This window comes from Humulus lupulus, chromosome 1 (genome assembly GCF_963169125.1).
Source record: "Humulus lupulus chromosome 1, drHumLupu1.1, whole genome shotgun sequence".
Taxonomy (NCBI): Eukaryota; Viridiplantae; Streptophyta; class Magnoliopsida; order Rosales; family Cannabaceae; genus Humulus; species Humulus lupulus.
In genome coordinates, this window is record NC_084793.1 from 308,143,285 (window position 1) to 308,163,541 (window position 20,257).

Genomic DNA, 20,257 nt, shown 5'->3' on the forward strand with positions numbered 1-20,257 from the left:
CAAATAAAAATAATCCACTATATTTATATAAAAATGTGATATACATGCCTAAAATAAACATTATATATATAAGCTTTAATAATTAATCGTTTGTAATTGAAAAAGGATATATAATTGGATTGGCAATTGTACAAAGCTGTGAGATTATCAATCAAATCTCAATCTAACTTTGTCTGAGAAACGTGTTTGATTTTCATAAAAATAAATAAAAATAATAATATATAAATAAAGCAAAGAAAACACACCATGAACATAGTACATAATATTGTACTAATTTTTTTTAATCTAATGGGAAAGTTATGTGTGAACGTATTAGTTTATCGAGAAAGACTGCCAATGAATTTTTTGGGTACTTGCTATTCTTTATTTTACTATAATTGAGTTCTTCAACAAGAGTAGCTTTCAGTAGTCAGTACTACACTCTCTCTCCTCGTTTTTTTAATTAAAATAAAAAAAAAATTTCTTATCTTTTTTTTTTTTTTTGAATAATTTTTTTTTTCTTATCATAATTTAACAAAAGAATAAATAACATTTTTTACTTCTAAATTTTTAATACTATTAGATATTGCTTCCTAAAATATACAGTCTGTTAAATTTCTCTTTGAATTATTGATATTATTATATCGTGCTCCTGTTACGATTTGCATAAAATATTTAGCATTTTTACTCCTCATACTTTGACAATTACCAAATTATTTCACATTTAATTATAAAAATTTAAAAATCTATTTTTCTAATTAATTCTTAAAATTTTTAGAATTTTAATTATAATCACATGCTGGCATGGATGTCCAAAAATACAATATTTCCCCCAATTTTTCTACGTATTTTACTATAAAATTCATCAATACACCCCAAAATTCACCTTCACATGGTTTGAGACATATTTTTACTAATCATGTCATGTTATTCTTCATTACTATTGTAATATCCAACATTTTCATAATACATTTATTTATTATAAATCAAAGTTTTAATACATAAAATGTACAACTTTACAAATTTAAGAAATAGTAATGGAAAAATAGTGTTTAAAATATGATTTTATGTTTTTAATGAGATTAAAGAAAGAGAAACTTGAGTAGTCAAGTATTGGACCCAAATGTCATATAATTTTAATTGGGGATTTTTATAAAATTAAGAAAGTTTGGCTAAAGGGCTTATTTGAAAAGAATTTTAGTATTTTGGGTCCAAGTGTAATTTTTAAAAATAAATAAATAAATAAATAAATAAAATAAAAGGCTTCAGCCTTTCATTTTACCCGAGCCCCTCTCTCTCTCTCCTCAGAAACTCTCTCTCTCTCTCTCTCTCTCTCTCTCTCTGCGTGTTACTGTTGCCGACGACGCAGGAGTACTTTCCGGCCACCATTTTTAGCCACGCGCCGGACCGTTGGATTCAGAGGCCTCCGAACTATCGACCCACGCGGGAATCTAGAGCTCACTCGCCGATTAAACGCCTCAACCACTCGATTTAAGTTCGGCCACCCCGCGACTTCAAAGTTGCGATTCGGCCACCTCGGGCATCCGTTTGCCGATCCGTCACCACCATCGTGCTCCTCGTGTTGTGGGCTTCAAAACCCAATAACTTGTTCTTACATCTACCATAGTTGGGTGGTGGGCCCACCACGAGCCACCGCGATCCACCGTAGACCGACGGTCGAAACTTAGTGTTCGAGGTTCCGAAGTACGTTTTGAGTCTCAGAAAATCATCGTTTGACTTATTGTGGAACCCGATCATTTTGGTATAATTTCTTTAACCTATATATTGTGATTTAATTGTGATTGATTAGAGTAATTGTTATTATGTGTATTTATGGTATATAATTATATATTATTGATATATGAAATATTTTCTGTAATTTACTGGCTGTCTGGGATTATATATATTTTTGATACAGGTTTTGATTTTGGAATTGTCCACTTTATAGCCGTTGTGCTGTCTAATTTTCTAGAAAATATTAGATATTAAATCAAGTATAAAAATACATATTTAATTGATTTTATATTCATATGGAAATTATTATGATTAAGTAATTTTAATTATTATTGTTATTATTTTGTTAAGTAAATCAAGAATACAGATTCATATATATATATATATATGAAAAGTATGATTTATAGTAAACCTATTATCTAACCATTATTATTGTATATTAATATTTGAATATTAAAATAATATCAAATATTAGTTTCCTACAGTTATTGATATTTGTAAGACCAGTGAAATTTGGAGAAAGTATATTTATTATATCACTGGAATTGATATTATGACTAATTAATAATAATATAAATATTTACATTTATATTATTATCATTATATTGATTATTACAACTTTATGTTACAAATATGATTTCTTTTATAAAATGACTATTTGAATATATACATCCATATACGTATTGCTATTGAAGTATTTTGTTATTAATATCGAAATAAGTTTAATTATAGACGATAATTATTATTTTTGTTGGGATTATTATTATTATTATTATCATAAGGGTATATTATCTTATGAGCAAGGTTTAAAGCATGGTTTTATATGAAGAGTTATTTGCATTACGTTGATAATAATTTATTATTATCATTTATATAGTTTCTGGTATTATTAATATACACTATCAATAGTGTATATTTATGATTTTGATAGAATTTAATAAATGATGTGCCTTGAATAGGATTTGTATGGATTTGATTGATTGACTCTTGGTGAGGAATTTTAAAATAAGCTAAGGACCTAAGGTAAGTAAATCTCACATTTTGTGCTTAAGTGTAAGATGCATGACTACATTGATTGTGTACATCTGATGAGTTAAGTATGGTATGATGATGATGCATATGATAAGTATGTGAAGAATGGTTATATGAACACCATAAGGGTGTTGTGTGATATGTAATTGATGAATTCTGTGATATGTGAAAGACGTCTTACTTGGTTAAGAATGATATGAATTATGTGCAAGTATGTGTTCTTATGTTGATGGATATGTGGATTACTCTATGTTCATGATTTGTTATATGTTATGATATATGAAGCGTTTAAGTTTTTAGGCTGGAAACCTTAGACCTGAGCCATAGCTCTACGTTAAGGTATAACAACGCCACCAACCCAAAGCTTCATGTATTATGACTAAAGATGTTTTGAGTTACATGAGATGTGATACAATGCCTTGATTGAATACCATCAACATCAGTCATGAACACGAACATTGGCATTTCAGCATCAGCATGTATGCATGGCATGTACAGTTATGTGATACATTATTATGTGATATAAGACCATGCATATGAATATGAGAAAAGTTATGAAATGTCTTGAAAAGTCTTATGTAAAGTTAAACATTTTAATGACACAAGGCTTAAGCAAAGTGATAATAAGATGGTTAAAAAGGGTGCCACTGTTTTGATGAAGCAATCAAGTAAGTTCAGTAAAGAAGACGGAAGTCTATAAGACTTATAGTGGCTGCCCACTAGTGTGGGCTAGGTCAGAGTTGACCATTCAGATATGTTTGCCATGTTTCCGTCTTTCTCCTCCATATGTGTAATAAGTATGGCAGCTATGGCAACGATGAAATGAGTGTTATGATGAGCCTAGCTGAGATGATGGCTAGCCGGAGGAGAACCCATGGGATTCTATATGATATGTGTAACAAGCCCTGCAGGCATTGGCTGAATCAAACAGTGTGCACAAGTGATATTGGGCCCATAAAAACGTGAAACTAAAAGAAAGAGCATAAAAGTAAAGTTTGAAAGTGCACGAGCAATAAATGAAATGCATAAGTATATAAGTCAGCATATTAGTATATGTGCACTACAAGCTCACGACATTCATGTGTATGTGTATGCATGAGATTTGCTTACTGAGCGTTAGCTCATTATGTTATTTTCCAACATTTTTCCAGGTGTGGCTTTAGCTGTTGAGCAACTTGTGGAGCACGGACTCAGTAGCAATGCAATAATGGTTTAGAGTTTTCATATGGCTGCCTTAAATTTAAAGTATTCATACGTGTAATAATTTCTTCTAATAAGTTTATATAAAAGTTTAAATTTTTCTGTATTTCTTCGTATCATTTTATTTAATTCTTTTGGTCAAGTGCCTTACATACTCGTAAACCCTAGAATTACGAGTATGTGGCAGACGTACCCTACCTTAGGGACGTTACAACTATCATCTTATCTACACTTCCTTCAGGAAGACCATTTTGTGCCAAGTATGTATTTTTTTTGTAATATGTTTTGGATTCTAGTTACGTGCTTCTAATTTTTTTCATAAGATTATTAAGATCATGATGAAACAACTTGTAATTATAAAGTATTTATTGTTGTATGTTGATTTCTCTTGTAATGCAACAAAGTTCATGGAATTTTTCTTCTTCATATATGTCTTTCATCTTTAATATTTTGTATTTTTGATTGTTAGATAATATTACACTTTATTTTTCGACTTGCAAAACACAATATTCTTTAATTAAGATGTGTCATTAAATTGTACACATTCAATGGTTAGAACAAAAATATTATGTTTTGTCTTATAAATAATGTTATTTGATTTTTTTTTTTTGTTTCATTAAGTTGATTCATATTAAATATTTTGAAATTATATTTTTGAAAAGTGAAGAAAAAAATCCAATCTTTTTTATAAATAATTTGTGCTTAAATTATCAATCTATTTTGAAAATGATAGTTTGATTTATTTTGACTATCAATAAAACTTGATAATCAATATACTAATAAATATTATTTAACTTACATTTTATGGATTTTAGTATTTTAGAGCACTCCTAATGGAGTAGCTAAAATGTCTTATTCGTTATATTATAGAGAAAAAAATAGTTAAATAGTCTTCCAATGGGTGATGTAAACTTATATTTTTTTACCTAAATGAATATTATTTTTCTATATGTAGTGAAACACTATTCACCAAGCTATAAATATTTTATTATTTTTTTTATAAACTTTTGTATATATATGAGTGTGATACTATTATATTTAATTATTTTATTTCTTAAAATGAACAAAATATTTTTAGAAAATATAATATTTAAATGATGTAGAGAAAAATAAAGAAGCTGATGTATGATATAATATAAAAGTTTGAGTTAAATTATAAAAAAATATGTTTTTGTGATGTATTTTGTAATACAATTTCTCTATTATATTAGCTAAAACTTACAAAAACATCTTACATCAGCTCATTTATACATATATTTATAATAGTTATGCACAAACTTTAATTAATTCATATCTAAATTTACATATCATTTATATAATATTTTAATATTATTATTTTTCTTTATAAATTTTCTCTCTCATATTTAGTATATATTTATTATTTATTATTTATTATTTCTTTTTTCTTTTTCAATTATTTTATTTTATTTTAATTAATAAAATATGTTTAAAGATATAATATTTAAATGATGTAGAGAAATGTATAGAGAAGTTGATGTATGGTATAACACAAAACTTAGAAGTAAAATAGAAAATGTATGTTTTGATGAGATATTTTAAATAATGGAGTAGAACATTCATTGAGAGTGCTCTGTAGTCTTTCTCTTACAACTTGTTTACAAATCTTAACTTGCTTATTTTTCATGTCTTAAATATCTTTATTTTCTATCTTTTGTTTTATATTCTTGATACAAAATCTTTATCAATCTTCGAAGCTAGGTTAGAGTTTATTTAATTTTTTTTTTATTTTAGTCATTTCTATTGGGTTCGACATCCTTGCTTACACGAACCCTATTATATACACGATTCGTGCGTTTGCGATTTACATTTTAAAACGAACAAATATAAATATAAGGTCCTGGTCTTCAATCTCACAACGCTCATTCTTATACTCCATCTAATGAGCTAGTGAGAGTTTGTAAGTCCAAAACCCTCAGTAATACTCTTTTATTTTCTTTTTGTAGATCTAAATCTATTTGATCGAGATTATCAAAAGCAATGACTAGAGATTTACTCTAGCGATCCTCTTTATTTTGTGACAATCATATACGATCTATTTCACATATTAAGATTGTTATGTATCTAGATGGATTATCTTACACATACATCACAATATTAAACTTGGGAAATTAGAATTAATGTTTGGTTTGGCCACTACAAATTGTATATTATTATATTAATTACCATAAAGTGCTAATTTATATATAAATAATATAATAAAAAATAAACTGTTATGAGTCCAAGAGTGGGTGAGAAGTGTGGGTCTGGCATTCGCTGTTGCATGTGATAAACAGTGCTTTAGTATTTGCCAAATAAAATAATAAATTATTAAAAAAATTACATTTTGGTCAATTTATTTACATAGCATTATTTATACGTCTTTGATTTTTGTTGCCTAGCTCATAGTAAATAATAAAAAATATTATCACTGTGTCGAAATAAAAATAAATAAATAATAATAATTACTTTAGTCAAGTCAAAGTCTTTCTTGATAGTTTTTTTATTGGTTAATTAATATGTACTGCTTTTGAAATATTCTTACTTACTACTTTAGAATTAGTTCAGGTATATACTGGTACAGTACTCATTCATATATTAAAACAAAATTCCTTATTTTCTTGTGTATTTCCATTTAGAAACAAAAAAAAAAAAAAACTAGTTTATATCATTTTATACCCTTAATTTTATGTTCTTAAAAATTTCACACATACCTTATGATTACTAAAATATACCAGAAATAACTTTTAACGTTATTTAAAAAGTTATGAATTAATTAAAATTTTAATATATAAAGGGAAATTTCACTTTTTATCTCTAATAATACCTAATATTACCAAAAAATCCCAACATTAATAATATTTTCAAATTAATGCTAAGCTTTTCCCTCCTACCGAAAATACCCTTCCCATTCAATCTCAGCCTTCTCTCTCTCAGTCTCGGTTTCTCTCTCTTTCAGTCTCACAAAAATCCCCCAAAAACCATCGAACCCCCACCTCCGTCGAGCCGTCGAGCCGCCATCTCCGTCGAGCCGTCGAGCCCGCATCTCCGTCGAGCTCCCACCTTCTCCGTCGAGCCCCCACCTTCTCCCATTTCTCCGGCGATCTCGAGCCCACTGCAAACTCCCATTTTTCTGTCAAACCCGAGACCCACGGAGCATATTTCCTTCAAAGTTTAAAAAACTAAGGTAAAATCTTGAACCCAAGTCCATATTTGCTTTATATCGTTGTTGAATCTGTGATTTGTGGAATGGGTTGTCCGATTTTGTGGGAAATTTTTCTGGGTTTGAACCAGTGGCTCGATAGGTTCGATTATGGTTCGATAGTAGGCTCGATAAGGTAGTTTGAACAGTTCGATGATGGATCGATTATGGCTCGATATGAGCTCGACATGAGCTCGATAAGAGCTCGGTAGGATATGTTGTATTATATTACAAGGGCTCGATAGGTTCGATAATGGTTCGATATGAGACTAGACTGTAGCTCGATGGTTATTTATCTAGACAGACAGATTTTTCATAGCTCGATAGGTTCGATAATGGTTCGATATGAGACTAGACTGTAGCTCGATGGTTATTTATCTAGACAGACAGATTTTTCTTAGCTCGATAGGCTCGATGCTGGCTCGATAGGCTCGATAAATTTAGGTTGTTGATATTTCTCGATGGAACTCGATAGTTTTTCGATAGTGCTCGATAGGGTGTGTTTCAGCTCGATGATAGCTCGATAGAGATCGATAGAGCTCGATGACAACTTATTTCAGTGTTTTTTTGAAATTTTTTTTATTCTGTTTTCTTACAAAAAAAATTTCATGTGTTGTTACAGATGCCTAAGTTGCTTGTTCCGTTCAGTGATCACTTTCCTGGTCGAGTGACATATCGGGGTAGTAGTACTTTAAATCACATCAAGACCAGGTTTTTGGAGCTCGGGCTGCTTGAAAGGGCTAAGGAATCCCCTTTTAAGCAATTCTTTTTGGCTTCGGAGTTTAATTTCTCCGGAGTCTTGGTGCATCAACTGTTGCTGAGGAAAATCGCCAGCAACAACGAAGATGAGGTGCATTTTTTCTTGGGGTCGAAGTCTTGTAGATTCGGCATGGGAGAGTTTGCCCTGGTGACGGGGTTGGATTTCAGTGCCTTCCCGTCACCAGAAGAGTTGGAAGGGCGTAATCTCAGCGATCGGTTGATAAAGGAGTATTTCAACGATGCTGAGAAAGTAAAGCTGTCACAGGTGGACCATGCTTTCAAGACTTGTACGGTTGTGGAAGATGTGTACAAGCTTGGTCTATGTCTGTTTGTTGAGGGGGTTCTGAATGCCATTGAGGGAAAACTGCACATTTGGCGAGATATTCTAAAAATTGTTGAGAATGTAGAGTACTTCTTCAGCTATCCATGGGGGAAGTACTCTTATAGGAGGCTATTGCATTCTTGTAAGAAGGACATGGTGAAGCAAAAGGCCAACTATGATGCCAAGAAGGATGCCAAGGTGCAGCAAGAGTCCAAATACAGTATGTATGGTTATGCCCCCGCCTTACAGTACTGGGCATATGAGGCTATCCAACAGCTTGCGGTGGAGCTTGTTGTGAGCTCGGGAAACATGTTCCCGAGGATGCTTAGCTGGTCGCATCGGAAGAACAAGGATTTCACCAAGTCCGTCATCGCACCGATATTATTGAAGAAGAATGTAAGTTATGTTGTTTTTTTTTATCTATATGCTTATATTTTATCATTATTTGAGTTAACCAAATGTTTTATGTTGTTTGCAGTTAATTGTTCTTCCGATGTTGAAGCCTCGGCCAGCAGAAAAAGACTATTACTTGTCTTTGACTGAGGGAGATCTTCCCCTTTATCCTGGGCTTGGCCAGGATCCCTCGGAGACTGATGAGGAGGAGGATGCGACTTTTGAGAAAATGGCAGAGAAAGTTTCTCAGGCTGCCGAGGCAGCCAAGATATTTATTGATGCTGCCCCGGGGGAGGAGGTTGCAGGTCCCACCCCTCCTATTCCCCCAGCCTCAGCCTCAGCCCCAGCCTCAACCTGTGCCCCAACATCAGCCCCAGCCTCAGCCCCAGCATCAACCTGTGCCCCAACATCAGCCCCAGCCTCAGTGTCAGCCCCAACACCAACCCCACCACCAGCCTCAGCCTCAGCCCCTGAGCTGGCCGACTTGATTGAGCGGTTGGACAGAGTCGAGGGTCGACAGGAGACCCTCTTGAAGAACCAGTCAGTGATCTTGGACGTACTCAGTCAGATCCTGACATTTGTTAAGGAGAAACCGAGGGGGTCCAATGAAGATTCAGAGTCAGAGTCATTGGATCTTCCGCTAGACTATGTTGATGATCCAACGACGCCCCCTACCATCATTGTGACACCAGATGCTGAGACTCCGGGAGTCGTTATTGTCAACCCTGAGGATGTTGCTGGGGTTCAGTTTCAGAGGGCTAGACGCCAAAGACGCAAGCCAGATTGGTTTGAGGACTATACGGATCCCACGAGGAAAAGACCTCGCACTGCTGCAGCTGCACCAGCAGACGAGGCTACACAAGAGGCTACACATGTGCTGGACCCTCTCAAGAAGCCAGATCCCAAACAGTATAGGACAATGTGCAAGTGGCTTCTTGGAGACATGCCCAACAAGACCCCGCGGGATGTAAAGACTGGGAGTCACGGTCCAGCATGGTTTCTGACGTTGAAGACACCCCAGTCGTGGCTCAATGATGGGGTAAGCAATTTATACCTAATTATGGACTATTTTCAATTTTACATGTTTTATTTTTACTGACTCGATGTGAGCTCGATAGGAGTTCGATAGTAGTTCGACATGGATGTTAAAATAGGGGTTGTTCTTTACTATTTCAGAGTGGCTCGATGTGAGCTCGATGGAGCTCGATAGGTAGTTCGATAGGGATGTTAAAATAGATTGTTTTTTTACTGTTTTAGAGTGGCTCGATGTGAGCTCGATATTAGTTCGATAGGGATGTTAAAAGCTCGATGTGAGTTCGATATGAGTTCGATAGTGAAAATTCCCTTAACAAAGTGGCTCGATGTGAGCTCGATGGAGCTCGATAGGGAGTTCGATAGGGATGTTAAAATAGGTTGTCTTTACTATTTCATGATGGCTCGATGTGCGCTCGATAGGTAGTTCGATAGGGATGTTAAAGTAGGTTATTTTTACTGTTTCATACTGGCTCGATGTGAGCTCGATAGGAGTTCGATAGTAGTTCGACATGGATGTTAAAATAGGGGTTGTTCTTTACTGTTTCAGAGTGGCTCGATGTGAGCTCGATGGAGCTCGATAGGTAGTTTGATAGGGATGTTAAAATAGATTGTTTTTTTTACTGTTTTAGAGTGGCTCGATGTGAGCTCGATATTAGTTCGATAGTAGTTCGATAGGGATGTTAAAAGCTCGATGTGAGTTCGATATGAGCTCGATGGAGCTCGATAGGGAGTTCGATAGGGATGTTAAAATAGGTTGTCTTTACTATTTCATGATGGCTCGATAGGTAGTTCGATAGGGATGTTAAAGTAGGTTATTTTTACTGTTTCAGACTGGCTCGATGTGAGCTCGATAGTAGTTCGATGGTAGTTCGATAGGGATGTTAAAGTAGTTTGTTTTTTTACTGTTTCATACTGGCTCGATATGAGCTCGATATGAGTTCGATGTGAGCTCGATGGAGCTCGACATCAGCATTTTATGATGGTTTTTGCTAATTTTTTTATCGTACTCTCTTTTGCAGCATATTGATGCGGCAGAACACATGCTTCGTATGCGTCGCAAGTATTTTCCCAATATATATCGACAGAATGCAGTTGTGATGAACAGTTATTTCTCACAAGTGATACCTGCCCGATATGATCAGTTCAAGAAAACAGCCGACAAAACAAAGTATTATTGGGATGCTGACATTATGTCCATGTTGACCGGCATCGAGCAGCAGTTTCTGGCATCTTGGGGAGGAGTTGAGGATGTATATTGGTGCCAGAACTATGGACAACAACATTGGTTTGCCATTGAGGCTTCCATTTCTAGTTGGACTCTGACTGTTTACGATTCAGACAACTCGGTGATTAGTGACGCAAAGCTTGAGGATATTATGAGTCCATGGTGCTTTATGCTACCTTCTCTGTTAATGCAGAGTAAACTGTTTACTGATAGCTTGATGTTGAAGATTCCATCAGCAGGAAATAGGCCGCATCAGTTCACATTGCGTCGCAAACAGAAACACGAGCTCCCTCAGTCAAAGAGAAGGTAACAAACATCATCTTCATACTAATTTTGTTTCTAACTAAATTTATAGTAATGTGCACTTAATATATTTTTTTTTTTTTACAGTGGGGATTGTGGTGTGTATGCTATCAAGTATATTGAGCATCTAATGGTCGGTCTTCCATTGGAAGCTATCTGCGATGAAAATATGGAGGTGTTCAGGAACAAGTGGACCACAGACTTGTGGTATCAAAATTTGTTACCTTGATGATTGTATATATACAGGGTCTTTACATGTACAGTTTGTTGTTCACATTTTTTTATAATTTTCATGGGCTGTTATCGAGCTAATATCAAGCTATATCGAACTGTTATTGAATTATCAAAATTTGTTACCTTCATAAAAAGAGTTTATTAATACAACAAGTTCAAATGGGAAAAAAGAGTTTAAAGCCTAGCTTTGCCATAAACATAACTTTTCAGAAAAATCAAATAAAAAGAGTTTATTAATACAACAAGTTCAAATGGGAAAAAAAAGTTTAAAGCCTAGCTTTGCATGTAGCCCTGTTGTGGCCAAGACCACCACACATGCTACACTTGCGATGACTGGGAATGATTTCTCCATTCGATGGAGTGCGGTTTGTCTTCCTTCTTCCCACCTTATTCTTCTTCGGTCGACCAACTGGTTGTTTTTCAACGGGAACCCCAACTTGCATTTTCTCTATGTTCTCGGGAACTTCCCAATCATCCTCATTGCCAGTTGGGTAAATTGTTTCTTTGTAAGACTCCCTCCACATCTCAGTAGTGTAATATGGTGAACACAGTGAGTAAATGTTGACATTGCGCAACATGGCCGCAGCCACACCATGAACACAAGGGTAACCCATTATTTGAAACTGACCACAAGAGCATGATTTGGTCATCAAATTCACCTCACCATCTCCTTCTGGGTCTACCACATGAAATTCAAACTGTCCAAGAGGATGGACTTTCAAGTACCTTGCATCATCCGCAATGCCTGAGACATCTTTCTCATATGTTGTTGCTAATTTCGATGTGCACTTCTCTACCTCCTCACGACGTGCGGCAAACCATGACTGAATTGTGAAACGAATGAATTCCACAAAAGTAGTGACTGGGAAGGTTCTTGCGTCTCTGGTTTTGTTGTTGAAACTTTCAGCGTAGTTGCTTGTCATTACATTGTATCGATTCCCAGGAAAGTATACACGAGTCCACTTATCGAAGCCAATACCCTCGAGATATTGAGCTATGGCAGGATCCATTTGCTTTATATTATTGAAGAACCTGTGAAATTTTGACTTCCGAAATGCATATGCCGCATTATACATCTCCTTGTGACAGTGATCGGTCTTGAACTTAGCGATTACATTCATACTTATGTGATGGTAGCATGCGCCGTGGTAGGCATCGGGGAAGACCAACTCAAGAGCATGAATAATGCTAGCATGCCTGTCTGAAACAAAAGACAGATTATCAACAACTCCAATGGCTTCCTTCAATTTCATCATGAAATACTTCCAAGAAGCATGATTCTCACTGTCAACAATCGCGAATGCAATTGGATAAATGTGGTTATTCGCATCCAATGCGACAGCACACAACATGTGGCCACCGTACCTTGACTTTAAGAAAGTGTCGTCCACACATATAACAGGACGACATGATGTAAATCCCCTTCTACAAACTCCGAGTGAGAAGAAACAGTAAAGAAAGCGACCGTCATCTGTGACAAAATCAGTAATTGTACCTGGATTCTTTTGCTGCAGCATGTACAGGTAAGAAGGTAACTTGGAGTACGATTCTTCAGGTGTCCCCCTAACATAACCGAGTGCCTTCTCTCTGCATCTCCAAGCCTTAATATAACTCATATCGATCCCAAAATTATTCTTCATATCCTCCTTTATGCTGTTTGGTGGATAGCTAGTGCCATCAGTAGCATATTTGTTCTTGATAAGGTGCCCAATGACAGAAGGTGCTGCTTGACGGTGGTCTTTTTGTCGCAATTCTAGTGAGCAAGTATGTACACTATTATAAACAGTGATCTCAAACATCTCTGATCGCGCTACTTTTTTCCCTCTTATTCTCCAACCACAATCAGGATCCTTGCAGGTGATATACAACACATCAGTACCAGACTTCTTAACCATAAACTCAAAATTATTCTTCATTGCAAAGAGAGCCGCTTTGGTTTTCAATTCCATCTTGTTCTCAAATGTCTTCCCAAGATGTAATTCCCCCAACGCTATACCGGATGAGGGTGATTCAGAACGACTACAAGCTATGATATCTTCTTTTGTAAACATGGGAGCACTCCATTTTCTGTGATCTTCTGTTGAACATATTGAAATGTTCCCTGTATAGTTATATTCTGTTCCACCATGACGACTAGAGCTGGTGCCAGGTGTTCGGCGTCCTTGACTTGGTGGGTTCGTCCGTGCAATAAGATGTATTGGTTGTTCTTGTGCTTCTTCTACTAGCAAATGTTCAGCTAATAGATCATCATCCACCGAATTGTCTCCTAATTCCTCATTGTGTTCGGCTACCGGATCGTCATTCACATAGGGGTTGTACTCATACTGGTTGTCCCTCAGGTCACCAATAGGAAATCCTAAAGTACTGGCTGCTCCCTCAGGTCCGGGAGTGGAATATGGGTCTGCAATGACAATCTTTTTAACAGGAGTGGCACACAAGGCCAACCTTTCTTTAGATGTTACTCCTATGAATGCACGGACACCAAGATCACTTTCAACATGAACGGGTGTAAACGGTTGGTCGCCACAAGTGTAAGGAACCTCCAATTTCAACTCATACATCTGTTTATCAACTTTAAGTTCCTTGTGCAATATGTCAAGAAGTTGCAAGTACGTTACAGTATCCTCCATCGGTATCACCGTGCATTGAGGGTCCTTGAAAATCCACTTATTCCCTTGTAATTCCCAAACACCATTGTAGGATACAAAAACGTAGACAATAGAGCCTGTGTTGGAAAAAAAAACATTAACATTGTCAGGAAAACTGTCATTTTTCCAGAAATGCAATAAAAAATAACATTATCGAGCTTTATCGAGCTATTATCGAGTTGGAATCGAGCTACCATTTCTCAAAACAGAACATAAACCTAACCAAACCCTCCATCGAACCCCTATCGAGCTATTATCGAGTTATCATCGAGCTACCATTTTTCAAAACAGAACATATACCTAACCAACCCTCCATCGAACCCATATCGAGCTATTATCGAGTTAGCATCGAGCTATCATTTCTCAAAACCGACCATAAAACACAACCAAACCCTCAATCGAACCCTATCGAGCTCATATCGAGCTACTATCGAGCTCACATATTATAGATCCATTCGACCCCTTATCGAACCCTTATCGAGTTTCCATCGAGCACTAAACCGAACCTATCGAGCTATTATCGAGCTATTATCGAGCTAACATCGAGCTCTTACAAAGACCTTCTTCTACATACCATCGAACCGTTATCGAACCGTTATCGAGCTTCTATCGAGCAAAAAAATTGCAGAAAACCCAGAAAAACACAGATCGCGGAATCTCTAAAAAAATCCCGAAAAATACACCAATATAGGCTCAGATCTGTTCAAAATAGCCAAAAAAAATGTAAACAAATAATACCCAACACAAAATGTAAAATCTCATTACCCATGGTTTTTCTCCTCCAAAAACTCTCAAAATAGATGTTGCCTTTGATATTAACGAATTCACAGAAACAATGGAGATAACTAACAATGATTTTGACAAGAAAATTATACAAAATTGTAGGTTTTATGGAGATTTCGTGAGAATTAGAGAGAGAGAGGGAGGAGAGTGGAAGAGAAGGTTTTGTGAATTTTTGATATAATGGGAGGGGTATTTTGGGTATGGGAGGAAAGTTTAGCATTAATTTGAAAATATTATTAATGTTGGGATTTTTTGGTAATATTAGGTATTATTAGAGATAAAAAGTGAAATTTCCCTATATAAATACATAATATCATTTAATTATAATTCGATTAAAACTTAATTTAAGATTTTAATAAAAAAAAATTCAAACTAAAGCTCCGTATCTTTACAAATACTGAAAGGTATAAAATAGTATAAACCCTAAAAACTATTTTAGAAATTATTATATGTTAGACAAATCAAACATAATTACTTGGTAAACTGTTAGATGTTTCAAATAAAGTTCTATTGTTTTAAAGTCTTTTTTTTTTTAATTTAATCATAATTATGATTGCCAATTTTGAAGTCTTGGTTTATGATTTATTGCTTATGTTGGCTTGTTATTATAGAATTGATTAAGGGTTGTGTGTCAACTTGATTTCATTTAAGAAGGGCTACAATCTTGGGAAAAAAACTATTTAATTATTAGTTTGATATTGATAGACAACTTATTATTAAAAATAAAAATAAATAAATAAATAAACTAACTAACAAAAATAAATTGTACTGTTATTTTATTTGTTGTAAATCATTATTGAATTACGCAATAAATCCAATGTTATTACAATATCAATGATAAGACTTTATTTTTTTAGTTATGTTCTAGGGTTTGGTATATGTCCTATTTTTTTTTTTTTTTAAATAAATAAATTAGTACGTTTTGGATTTTTCTAAACAAACTTCATAAATAACTAATATTAAATTGGTTGAAACAATTATTTTTTTTCTTCAATAACATTACTAGAAACAACACACTTTTGTTTTTTAATATATGTTCTAAATTTTATCTTTTTGAGTTGTTAATTTCTTTACAATATATTTAGGTGACCAAAATTACAAGTTAAAATTATAATAATAAAAATTAGAAAAAAATATAATATATATTTTTTAAATTACAAGTTATGTTTGTTTGAGGAGTGTTAGTAGAGGAGGAAGCAGTTGGAGATGTGAATGTGTATAAATGCATATATATATATATAAATATTTATATGAATTTTTTAAGGTAGGGTCATCATTTTTGTCCCCATCGTAGGAGTATTTTTTTTATTTTTGGTACTTGGAGAAATTATAATTTTATTTTTTTGCATAATGACGTACATTATAGTTATAACAGACATCCTGTCAATTTTTTAGAAATTTTGAATAATTTACGGTACTGAAATTAGAGTTCAACACAATCAGTTGCACACATGCTTGATTTTTTTTACACGCGTGAAAATCAGACTATTTAAACTCTAATTTCGGCACCGTAAATTCATCAGAACTTCTTAAAAACTGACAGGGTACTTGTTATAACTATAATATACGACATCATGCAAAAAAAATTGGGTTATAACTTCTTCAAATACAAAAAATAAAATAAAAAATACTCCTACAGTAGAGGCAAAAATGATGTCCCTACCTAAGAAGCTCCCTAGTAATTTTCTTAGATAAGGACATCGTTTTTGCCTTTATCGTAAGAATATTTTTTATTTTCAGTATTTGAAAAAATTATAACTCTATTTTTTTTTTCACAACGTGTTAATAAATATATTTAAATACTTGTTCAATACTAGGTGGCATATTAGCAGTTTAATATTTGACTTTCTTGTAAAATATCCAAAGACCAAGTCAACACTGGGAACCTTTGACGTCGACTTTTGATTATGTGTCCACACACACACTTGACACTACTAGACAACTCTCTTTCTTTTATTTTAATTTTTTTTATATTGAATTGATAACCTAAAATAATAACAATTTTTTTTGAGATGATATAATGACAAAATTATTTTGTTTTTGAAAATCAATACTAGAATGACAATATAATCAAGAACATTGATTACTGACAAATAAAAAGATTATGTTTATGGTGTAGTATTAAAGTTAGTTATATATATTCGTTTAAAAACAGCATAAAATCTCACAAAATATTTTGTTAAAATTTAGAGATTCTATAATATTATTTGCTATTAGCTTTTCTTTTTTTTTTTAAAAAAAAAAAACACTACTACTACCAAGATTAGTATCTCTGTATCAATATAATTAATTCTAAATTTAATTATAAAATAAATTATTTACTATTAACTTCTCCTTAAAATTTAATCACATCTTCAGTATATATAACATCATTATTCCAACATAGAATTGTATAAAATTCTATATATGTGGACATGTGTGACGATAATTTTTTTGGTGGGTAACTTTTTATTTATTATTTTCAAGCTATTTTAATTTTAATAAGCAGTTATTTAAGAATAAATACTATTTTGGATACTGTATTTTTGTAAAAATTATTGATCGGATCTTATATTTTGTTAAATGATAATTTGGACCATGTATTTTGTAAAATAAAACAAATTAATACTCTAAGCCAAATTTCGATCAAACTATTTTTTAATATGACCAAAATACTCATAGTTTTATAAATAAATTTATTTAGTAATATTAATATAATGCTATTAAATTAAAAATTTATAAAAAAATAAATAAAATAATTATATTAAATTGATTTTTAAATATAAATTAATTAAAAAATAAAATAAAATTTTTGTCAACCCCTACTATAATTATTAGTTATTTGTTTAAATATGAGACAATATGAATAAAAATACAAAGTTTATTAGAAGAAAAAGGAGGAAAAAAGGGAGATATATTTGTTACATTTTTTTTTAATTTTGTATTTTTTTAAGGAAAAAAATAAGAGTACGTAGTAAGAGTAGTCTATTGCAACGACCGACATAATTGTATGAGTGTGAATATATTTTGTTTGTTTGTTTTTGTCGATAATCTATTTTACTTAGATTTGTTAAAAATAACTCACTATAAAAGATCTATTGTACAAATAAATAAATAAAAGCTAATTAATTAGTGGTATGGGTGATTTGACCTTAATTTTTATCATAAATTTTTGCATGCACGTAATTTACATTTTGTGCATTTTTTGTGTGTATGGCCATTAATTAATATATATATATATATATATATTTGATTCATGAACTTCTCATAGTTATATTTTATGGAGAAATTGGAAAAAATGACATCTTTTTATAAGTGAATTTGTACTTTGATTTATTTTTAATAATTTTTTGTAAAATGATCTCTGTTTAAAATTCGACTAGTTGTGTAAATTTTTCGACTAGCTGTCTAAAATTTTCGACCGACTATTTGAATTTTTCGACTACCTGTTTTCGACTAGCTTATGAGAAGTCATTTTGCAAAAAATTATTAAAACTAGGCTAAAGTGCAAAATAATTTTAAAAAATAAATAATTTTGCCAAAGTACTCTATTTTATATGTATTTTAATTTTTTTATCCGTTGTCATGATTATTAAAATTAATAAAATAATATTTCTATTTAAAATAAATTTTTGAGTAAATAAAAATTACACATACATCTCTTTAATTCTTCCACATTTTGGTTGGTTTATATATATTATATCAAGAAATTATATTGAAAAACATTTCCTAATTTTTAATTTATATGGTAGTCAATAATAATGTCTTTATTACCTCATATGTTTAGTTTTGGTTTTGACATATTGTTAAAGATAATAGAATTAATATAAGATTATTAATTTTCTAAATATCTAAACTCAAACAAATTATTTGAGCTATTCTAAAAAATATCAAGGGCAGATTTAGGACCAATATTTAGGGGATCTATTTTTTATTTATTTTAAAAAAAAAGAGTAGGGACATAAATCGAAAATTAAAATTTTAAATAAATATAAAATAAATGTTTTAAGAAAAATATGGATACAAAATTCATACAATTTACATATATATATTTTGAAGAGGACAATTCCCCACCCAAGGGGCCAAAAAATATACTAATATTATTATTTATTTATATATCCATTTTATTATTTCAATCTATTTTCATATTTGGACCACAACAATAGTTACTTCATCACTTCCGTAAATTTCCATCTACTATTATTATTATTATTATTATTTTCAATTGAATATTATTAATGCATGCTTCAATTTATACCAACTCTCTTGTTTGCATTAAAATTAAAATAAAAATGAAAGAAAACCAAAAAAAATTTGTCCTTTGGCCAACATTTCATTTGAACACAATCACGTAGAAGAATATGCATGAAAACATTTAAGATCTACACTACACATAATGAAATTGTTATGATTTTTACATATATATATATATATATATATATAAAATGAAAGATTAAACAAGAAAAAAAAAACTAATTATTTGGTCATGAAAAATTAAATTAATACTAAATGTGTTATATAAATGATTAATGATATGTGGACTAAAATATTACAGTAATTTATTATTTAAAAAAACAATGCCACGTTAGGATAATATTTTGATGCATTATCATTAGACAACTTGCCTTTTGAACATTGGAAGTCTCACATAATCTAACCCCACAATCTTATTTATTTATTTATGAAAATTATTTGGGTTGGTTGCATTTATAAGTGTAATATTTTTCTTATTACATTTCTTAGTTTTACTTATTTATATAAGTTTGAATAATCTCATGTGACCATTAGGTATATATGATAGAAATGTCTTGAATAAGTAAAAACCAAACCCCACATATTGAATTCTACATACAACACCTAACCACATTGGCATAAGTACACTCTACTACAATAATTATAAAAAGAAGAATAATTAATAAAAATGTATCATTTTATAATCTCAACTTATAAAATGATAATTTTTTTTCAAAATGATAGTATCGAAAATGTTTAAATTAAAAATCTCTACAGAGATGTTGAAATTTTTTGACAATATGACAATTAGTATCGAGAGTTAGGGCTGAACATTTAACCCACAAAACCTGAAAATCCGACTAACCCGATCAACCCGACCCCGCAAAACTCGTTTTTAGCCAAAATTTGAAAATTTCGGGTGCACCCGAACCGATCTGAATACATTCGGATTCGGGTTTAAACTTCTTATGGTGTGTAGGAACCCGAACCTAAAAGAGAACCCAAAATTATGTTTTGATATTATGTTTTTATAGATTTTTGTTTTATAATTTTTGTGTGAAATAAAACACTTGTCTAACAAAAAATAATTCAACAATTATACTTTTGAATGTTGACATGTTGTTATAAATTATTTTATTTTAGTAAAAATACATGACAAAAGTTTAAAAAAAAACTTAAAAAATGTTGTCAAACCACAT

General features: G+C 32.1%; 1 long non-coding RNA gene across 1 annotated transcript in view; it reads left to right on the top strand.

The window, feature by feature from the left end:
- The first annotated feature begins 2,506 nt into the window (after positions 1–2,506).
- Positions 2,507–20,257, top strand: part of LOC133812774 (uncharacterized) — a 55,132-nt gene continuing 37,381 nt past the window's right edge. Inside the window, exon 1 of the long non-coding RNA XR_009884025.1 lies at positions 2,507–3,828. This is a non-coding gene — a long non-coding RNA (uncharacterized LOC133812774). The remainder of the gene's footprint in view (positions 3,829–20,257) is intronic.